The sequence below is a fragment of the Ictalurus punctatus genome, chromosome 18 (assembly GCF_001660625.3).
Source record: "Ictalurus punctatus breed USDA103 chromosome 18, Coco_2.0, whole genome shotgun sequence".
In the NCBI taxonomy this organism is placed as follows: Eukaryota; Metazoa; Chordata; class Actinopteri; order Siluriformes; family Ictaluridae; genus Ictalurus; species Ictalurus punctatus.
Genome location: NC_030433.2, coordinates 25,152,865 through 25,162,698, shown reverse-complemented (window position 1 = coordinate 25,162,698; position 9,834 = coordinate 25,152,865).

Here is a 9,834-nt window from a genome sequence, read left to right as displayed (position 1 = left end):
CCTCCTTCCCCTCCCCAGACACAAAACACACCGGTTAGAGCAGTCACAGTGCAGGCACTGATACACACAGGAACGGGACTACAATCCCCACCTGTAAGATCCGTTACGGCGTCCACTATGACTGACCCGCTGCATGAGTGGTCCCCCCTTAGAGAGGAGGAACCGGACAGCGATTTAGACACTTCCCTTCATCTCCTTTCCTCCCCAAAAGCACAACGCGGTCCTCGGCGACGTCCTAACCCCTGTGTCAGACAGGAGGAGGATGATCTCATCTGCTTCGAGGACCTAGGGGAGTGCGAACGAGAGAAGGTCACTCCACCTGAGGCGATTTCGAGCCCTAACAAAATCACTAGCCTCAAAACAGCCACACAGGCCCGCTTAAGCTTAGGGCCCGGCGCATCTCCCGCGTTACACTGCGACGGGCTGGGAGACAGGCCTAGCAGACACATAGCGACAAAGAGAAAATCTCAATGGACACTGACGGCACGGAGAAAATTCCTCATTATCGGGGACTCCAATCTGTCCAGGATGCCACCTTTTAAGAACCCCGACCTACAGATAGAGAGCTATCCGGGGGCCAAATTTGCACATATAAAACAGATGCTTGAAAAAAACACAGTCTCTACTGACACAGAACACGTCATTTTTTCGTTGGGCATAAATGGCAGAACCAATAACGTCAACGAAACGGCCATCAAGGGGCTTCAAGGGCTATTGAGAACGGCCAAAGAAAAATTCCCTCGGGCGGAAATCTGGGTGCCGGTGGTGAATTTTTCTCCTGAGCTCCCGCCCAACGAACAAATACATCTCGATACCCTTAACGCTTACATCACGAGAAACCTCAGACACATTCCGGCCCTTCCCAGCTCGGAATTTCAAACCAAAGGTGACCGGATTCATTGGACGGCGGACACGGCCGGTAGCATGCTCCAGCACTGGCTGCAGTATTTAAATTAAATCTCCCCATAAGCCTGCATAAACAGGAGGGGAATAGAAATGTCATCGTCCTATCAAAAAAATTCCACATCACTCCCTGTCAACTTAGCCTCCTTAATAAAGGCCTAACATTTATCCCATCGGGCACAACGGGCATGAAGCGACAGGTGATACAAACACGATTCGACCTACAGCAATACCACAGAAGACTAAAATTAGCGGCCTATTTCCATAATGACACACAAAAAGAACCACCTCCGTTCACACCTAAATCTGATTGGACCCCGCCGACAGATAAACTACCCGCAGAACTTCTCAATCTATTTGAGACGGACCTAAAACTTTTTAAAAATCATTTCAGGCCACCCCGAGAAGAACCGAACCTCACTCCGGGGGAGATTGATGCTCTCAGGGAACTGCAGAGTAACAAACAGATCATTCTAAAACCGGCAGACAAAGGGAGTGCCATAGTCATTATGGATCGGGAACAATATTTATGGGAGGGGTACAAACAATTAAATGACCCTAAATATTATAGGAAATTGAAAGAACCGATATACCTAGACACCATACCGATGGTAAAAGAAATAACACAAAGTCTTTACACAAAAAAATACATTAACGCGAAACAAAAATCCTACCTACTGGGGAATTTAGAACCGAGGAGCAGGAGGTTTTACATGCTCCCGAAAATACATAAGGACCGAGCAAAATGGAGCAGGCCCTATGAAATTCCCCCAGGAAGACCCATAGTTTCAGACTGTGGTAGCGAGACCTACTACACGGCCGAATTCCTTGATTATTATCTAAATCCCCTTTCCATGGGCCACCCCAGTTACATTAAGGATACGTACGATTTTGTACACAAGGTGAAAGGACTAAAAATCCCGCCGAAAGCCATCCTTTTCACCATGGACATAGATAGCCTTTACACAAATATCGACATCAGAGAGGGAATTCAGGCGATAAAAAGCATACTTAAAAAACACCCGGACGCCTCTAGGCCTGACGAGGAACTCATCCGTCTTTTAGACATTAATCTAAACAGAAATGACTTTGAGTTCAACGGGGAATTTTTCCTACAAATTAAAGGCACGGCGATGGGCAAGAAGTTCGCCCCGGCCTACGCCAACATCTTCATGGCAGAGTGGGAGGCTTCGGCTTTGGCCGAATGCCACAGAAGGCCCCTGCACTACTTCAGATATCTGGATGATATCTGGGGAGTGTGGACCCACTCTGAGGATGAGTTCAGGGATTTCGAGGCCTCTTTAAATAACCACAATCCGTCCATTACACTTAAATCCACTATTAGTTTTGAGTCGGTGGACTTTCTAGACACCACTACGTACAAAGGCCCTCACTTTAATTCGTCACACAAACTGGACATTAAAGTCTTCTTCAAGGAGACCGACACGCATGCCCTATTGCATAAAAGGAGCTTCCACCCCAGACACACCTATTCCGGCCTAGTCAAGTCGCAACTCCTCAGGTTCAGCCGCATATGCACCCAGGAACGAGACTTCAGAGAAGCGACACGAATCCTCTTCGGAGCACTCAAACAGCGAGGATACAGCAGGTCGTTCCTCAGAAAAATCTTGAAATCGTACCTGACCAAAGGGACGCAGATGGAGGGCACCGTCGTGCCCTTTGTCCTGACGTACTCGTCCGCCGCGGTGAAACTGACCAGGGGGGTTAGGTCCAACTTCCAAAACCTGTTGGGACAGACACAGATATTCAAAAACCACAAGGTTATTGCAGCGTTCCGGAAGAACAAAAATCTGCATGACTATTTGATCAGAGCTAAAGTTCGGGCCCTCCACGATGCTAAACCCAAGCATCACGGGCAATATCTTTTCCAAAGAGAATACGTCCTAAACAGAAGCACGAAGGAAGTCTTCCCTACTCACCGATCGGGCACCGTACACACTAAAAATGCGGTGTACCTAATCACCTGCAAAAAGTGTTGCACACAATACGTGGGTGAGACGGGAAACACCATTCTGGTCAGAATGACCCAACACAAACACAACATCCTGAAAGGAAAAGAAAAGAATACCTACCTGGTCCAACACTTTCTGGAGCACGGATGGGACTCATTCAGCGTCACGGTCCTGCAGGCCAACCCGTTGTGGTCTGTGCTCCAGAGAAAAAGAGCAGAAAAGATCTGGATTAGGAAATTAGGTACTATACATCCCCAAGGCCTTAATGTGAAGTGAATCCATTCGAGCAAACGACATAGATGGCCTGTGCACACGGGTTAGCGCCCACCCTCCTAAAAGCACTAACCCTAACCCTAACCTTAACCTCAACCCTAAAACCTAACCCTAACCTTAACCCTAAAACCTAACCCTAACCCTAAAACCTAACCCTAATCCTAACCCTAAAACCTAACCCTAAACCTAACCCTAACCTTAACCCTAATACCTAACCCTAACCTTAACCTTAACCCTAAAACCTAACCTTAACCCTAAAACCTAACCCTAACCCTAAAACCTAACCCTAACCTTAACCTTAACCCTAAAACCTAAAACCTAACCCTAACCCTAAAACCTAACCCTAACCTTAACCTTAAAAACCTAACCTTAACCCTAAAACCTAACCTTAACCCTAAAACCTAACCCTAACCCTAAAACCTAACCCTAACCTTAACCTTAACCCTAAAACCTAACCTTAACCCTAAAACCTAAAACCTAACCCTAACCCTAAAACCTAACCCTAACCTTAACCTTAACCCTAAAACCTAACCTTAACCCTAAAACCTAAAACCTAACCCTAACCCTAAAACCGAACCCTAAAACCTAACCTTAACCCTAAAACCTAACCCTAACCCTAAAACCTAACCCTAACCTTAACCTTAACCCTAAAACCTAACCCTAACCTTAACCCTAACCCTAAAACCTAACCCTAACCTTAACCCTAAAACCTAACCCTAACCTTAACCTTAACCCTAAAACCTAACCCTAACCCCCTAACCCTAACCGCTAACCCTAACCCCAACCTTAACCTTAAAAAACTAACCCTAACCCCTTAACCCTAACTAACCTTAACCCTAACCTTAAGCCCCTAACCCTAACCCTAACCTTAACTGTTAACCCTAACCGCTTAACCCTAACCGCTAACACTAACCCTAACTGCTAGCCCTAACCCTAACCACTAACCCTAACCGCTAACCCTAACCGCTAACCCCCTAACCCTAACCCAAACCCCAACCCTAACCCTAAACCCCTAACCCCCTAACTCTAACCCTGGGGATACAGAGACTATGGGATCAGTGAGCAGAAACAAACCCAGACATGCATGGTGAATGTACTGCCCAGACAGGTAGTCCATTCTTTATTCTGCTTAACCTATCATTCTGACATGCAGGATGAAACCTGCCGGAAACCGATCTCGACATGACACCGGCACGACAGAACCCAGCGTTAAGAGAAAACAATCAACCGACTTATCATTCCGACATGCAGGATAAAACGTGCTGGAAACCAATCTCAACACGACACTGTCACGTGAGAACCCAGCGTTATGGAAGAAACAACCAACACGAAGAAGAAGGCCCAGTTTCCGGTAAAATCATAGCCGAATATCTTCACCAAAGCGTCACTCAGGGATAACAACCTAGAGCTAAACAACTGCTACATTTACTGCAGGTAAAAGAAGAAAGCCCAAGGTCAGGTAGAATCATAGCCAAATACTGTCAGCAAAGCCTCACTCAGGGGTAACAACTTAGACCTAAAAACAACTCCTACATTCACGGCAGGTAAAAAAGAAAGGAAAGCCCAAGATCGGGTAAAATTATAGCCAAATATCATCAGCAAAGCCTCACTCGGGGGTAACAACTTAGACCTAAAAACGACTTCTACATTCAACTGCACAACCAACGGCCACAAGGACTTGCCCAATTCCCCCCACCAAAGCTTGAACCAGGGGTTATAGCTTAATCCTACATAAATAAATAAATTAACCTGAACCGTATCATAATCAAAAACGGCCATAATTGTAATCTAACCTAATTATAACCTAATTACATCCAAATCATAACCTATCCCACACCATAAATAGAAAAAAATAAATAAGTAAGTAAATAAACAAAAAAGTAAATAAATAAATAAATAACTTTAAATAACTTAGTTTAAACCTAATCCTAACCCTAACATATTTATAACCTAACTGCAACACAATATAACCGATTCATAACCTATCTCAAACCACAAACTATCAGCATAAAAAAACCTAATTAATTAATTAATTAATTAATTAATTAATTAATTAATTAATTAATTAACCTGATTCCTCAAATAACCTCTCATGTAAATGATTTATCGGGGGATTTAATAAATACCTTAGTGTGAGCACGTCGTATTCCTCCCCAAGTTCTAGCTGATCACACCAGCCGTACTGCGGAAAAATATATTTTTTTAAATTGTCCAACTCGAATCGAACACAACACCCTGGTTAGATTAAGACACGGTACTGAAATATAATTGCTGCGAACATTTAATTTTAGAATAGTTATTTTGCGCGATTTGGCGTTTTGCCACGCCTAAAAAACCGGAAATCAGAGCGCACTTTACACACATAGATCACTCCGAAGCCTATATAAACCTCAAGACGTCACGCACGTAATGTCTCTTCATTGGATCCAATACATTTTACAGCGGGGACACGTGGGGTGGCTCTCAGAAGTTCACTTCCGCTGGCCGCGCCGACCGTACCACAAAAATATTAAAAGTAATAAAATCATACGTTTAGAAGCAAAATCAACACCCTGGTTAGATTAAGACACAGTACAGAAGTATAATCGCTGCGAAGATTTAATTCTAAAATAATTATTTTGCGCGCTTTGGAGCGTTTTTCATGGCTAAAATACCGGAAGTCAGAGCGCACTTTAAACACAGATCGCACTGGAGGTGATTTAAACCTCAAAACTTTACCCACGTAATGCTTTATCAATGGATCCAATACATATTTCAGCGGGTGCACGTAGGATTGCTCCCACAGATCAGTCTTGCGGATCGCGCCGGTCTTACAGCGAAAAATATAAATAAATAAATAAATAAATAAATAAATAAATAAATACAATTATCCGATTCGAAGCAAAACCAACACCCTGGTTAGATTAAGACACAGTACAGAAACACAATCGCTGGGAAGATCTAATTTTAAGATGGTTATTTTGCGCGATCTGGAGCGTTTTCCCAAGGCTAAAATACCGGAAGTCAGAGCGCACTTTAAACACAGAGATCGCGCACAAGTCCATTTAAACCTCAGAACTCCACACATGTATTTTTATGATTGGCTTGAAGGCTTATTTCAAGTTAAAGTTCAATCACACACACGTACAAAAATAACCTAATTGTAATTTAATCCTAACCGGCTCATAACTTATCTTCAATCGCTTAAACCGTAAAAAATAAATAAAGTAGTAATATGATAATAGGTAAATAAATAACACGTGAAATAAATGAAATAAGGATTATAATATACTAATACATAGAACACGTACATAAAATACTTAATCATAACCTAGTTTCGGACAAATAAAACACCTGGTGATGCTGATTTGCTGAGACAGAGATTTATGAGAGACGGAGAGGATCATGGTCCTAACTTAACCGAACTTTAAACGCAAATATCTTGGCAACCGTTTGAGCTATTTGCACACCGTTTTTTGCTGCTCGTACGTTGGATCCCAGTCTTTCCGTTGGCAACGAGTGTACTTTAGTCTACAAACATAGTCACTTTGGCATTAAAACTCCATTTTCTTTTCCCGCGTGTCATTCCCTCCAAGTCCTCCTCACGTGTCCTCTTTTCTCCACTCCCCAACAAAGGTGATCTGTGATTGGCTACGAGTGTAATTAAACAGGAAACGTATTGGCTTAGACTACTCCACTGAAAACAAATTACGAGTCACCCTAAAACAAATGATTATGTGAAATGTAGTTTTCCATTGAATTTACCCAAATATGTAGCAAGCACGCCATTTATTTAGCTGCATTTTGGGAGGTACCTACATTATAACCACATCTCTACCCAACTGCTTTTATGTCCATTGTCAAAAAGCATGATACAAATAAAACTGAATTCCAATTTTATAAATATAACACTGTGGGAAAATTTTTCATTTAAAATAATTAAAAATTAATTTTATGATGCTTTACATAGTTTATAAAATATATTTTAAAATGTTTATAGGTGCTATATTAAAACACAAATTTCTTTAAACAATTATTTTGTATAGTTGTGGCATTTTCATAAATTTGTAATTGCCCTATAACTATTACATTAAAATAAATGCCACTGTTTGTCATTTACAACCTGGTTAATTTGAGATTGGTGTTTTAAATGTGTCTTCTTAGAGCTATGATGTTTATTTCTAGTATGCAATTATCTTATTATTATAGTATTATATAATAATATAATAATATTATTATCTATTCATAAAGTTTTATTTCACCTGAAATTTCAGAGTTTATCATTTGTAAGGGAAATTTTAGAGGCAAATATTATTAATTTTTTCTTAATTTGTAAGTTCATATAGAGTATGTAATGTTTAAATCAGTACAGCTTGCTTAATGCAAATTAACATCCACTGACATGCAATATTATTTTTACTGTTGTGAGTTTTCAGCACTGGGTGGAGCTCTTTCTCATTTCTTTCAAGACATTTCTTTTTCAACCCTTATATGGGTCTTTTGCTGTGTGAATCTCCCCTTGAATTAGACTTGCTGAAGTCATGAGAGTTTACCTAAGTGCATATATGCTATTAAAATGTACTGAAGTAGACCTTTCAATTTTAAAATGTGGTTCTGTCAGGAACTTTAGGAAACTATTTCCTGAGACCTGTTTGTAGTGTTGAATGCCAGAATGCCAATGCTCTTACAGAAGTATTTGTATTGATTTCAATAAACTAGAGTGGTTATCAAAATGGTGTCTGTTATGCAAAAAACGGGTCTGTGGTGTTAAAAAAAAAATTAATAGTGTTACAATTATTTATTATTACATTCTTATAGCTATTTCACTGGTCACTTCACATGTGTTTTATCCATCCTTCCAAGTTCAAATGCAAATAGGTCTATAAATAATGTCAGCATTACATATACAGTTGTTAGAAAATTAAGGGATAATCAGCTCTATTACTCTTATAAATATCCTAAATATTATAGTTGGATATTGTACTATATATTATATATTATATATATTATATTATACTATATATTATATTATATATATTATAGTATAGATTTGTACTGTCACAGCACAACAGAGGCACCATTTCTAAAATAAAATCTTACAATAATGTATTTATAACATGCATACATTACAATTTTAATTAAATCATGATCAATATTTACTTTATTTGATATTTAGTTAAAACATCAAATGTGTTTATCATATTTTATTGATGTACATACATTTGGTAGGATATTCATATATACTTGTATACTATGTATAGTTTTGAATAATTTTAATACAGATAAGCCCTTTGTTCCTTAGAAAATAGTCAGGTTCATCTTTTTTTTTATTTAATAATATCATCCTTGACATTGTAAAGATTGTTCAAGAACCATATGAACATATGCAGCTCATTATAAGTGGTGCTCAGGCATAGTCTTCAAGCAATTTGAAATTTATCATGTATCCATTAGTTCAAGTGGGATGTCATTATGCTAAAATCTGTCTGTTGATTGCAGGTATTTATTTATTTTTGCACTTCTACAAAATAGATGCAAGTAGGATTAAACTATGGTATTTGTCTCTCAGAGTCTATTTTCAAATGCCTTGATATTTGCTTCTGTGTGTTTTATTCTCGTATTTATGCCTGTCATGTGCAAGCCAAATAACCATGTCCAAAATCCCAGTGAAATTCTGAAGGACTAGGCTAGAACAGAACTGTACTAGCCTGTACTGAAGAGTTTGCATTAAATATGCAGTTTGTAATTGTAACTGTCTACTAACTTGTGTGTATACTGTATTTTCCAAAAGCTTAATTTTAACATTCTGTTTCCCTAAAGGATAACTAATACCTCCTCCTTAAAATACACATACCATTAAATATGGGTAGCTGAGATGCTTCCTCATCTTTGCCTTGTTTCAGTGACAGTTGCCATCAAATACTCAGCAAAAGAAAATACGCCTACTTTTGTTGTTCCACTAAATATCAAGTTAAGAGTTTAAAGGTAAAATCTGAAGTGTGGATTTCACTGTTTTCTGGTGTCAACCAATTCAAGCTGTTAAACCTGTACAGATGATTGGCAGCGCTTGGTGGAAGTTCAGATAATGTTCAGAGGACACCGAATGTTGTTTGGGTAATTTATAGACTTCAAAAACCCCAGCAGTTAGAAACATGAGATGAAGTTGAAAGCACACATATAATGATGGAGTTTCAAGGGGCAGAATAAAACACCACCCTTGCACAAATAAAAGAGATATTTCCCATGAAATGCAACTCTAACTATAACATTGTATTACTATAATTGCAGTACTGCATAAAAATAAAAGACACTTTAAGGTCGTATACATCTAACAAGACAAAAACTATAAATTTACCTGTTTATTTATTTCCGACTTTATCTTGAAAGATACCTCAATAAAATGTATATGGCAAAAAGTAATATCGCTTCCATTTGTATTTCTTTTTTTAATATAATTTTCTTTTGGCAAATGTGTGTGACACTGTTAAACAAAGAACAATGCCAAAATGAAATAATGTTCTTGAAATGCAGTGTGTGTATTAAAATAGAATAATATGTATAAAACTTTTCCTGACCCTCAACAGCTGGGTCAAGCGAGTATAAACAATGCTGCACCTCAACAATGCCAGAAATAATAGCTGACAACCTCAAGGCTTGATCTTTCAGTCATTCACTATACACTAATGTGTTAGAGCATGCAAACCAA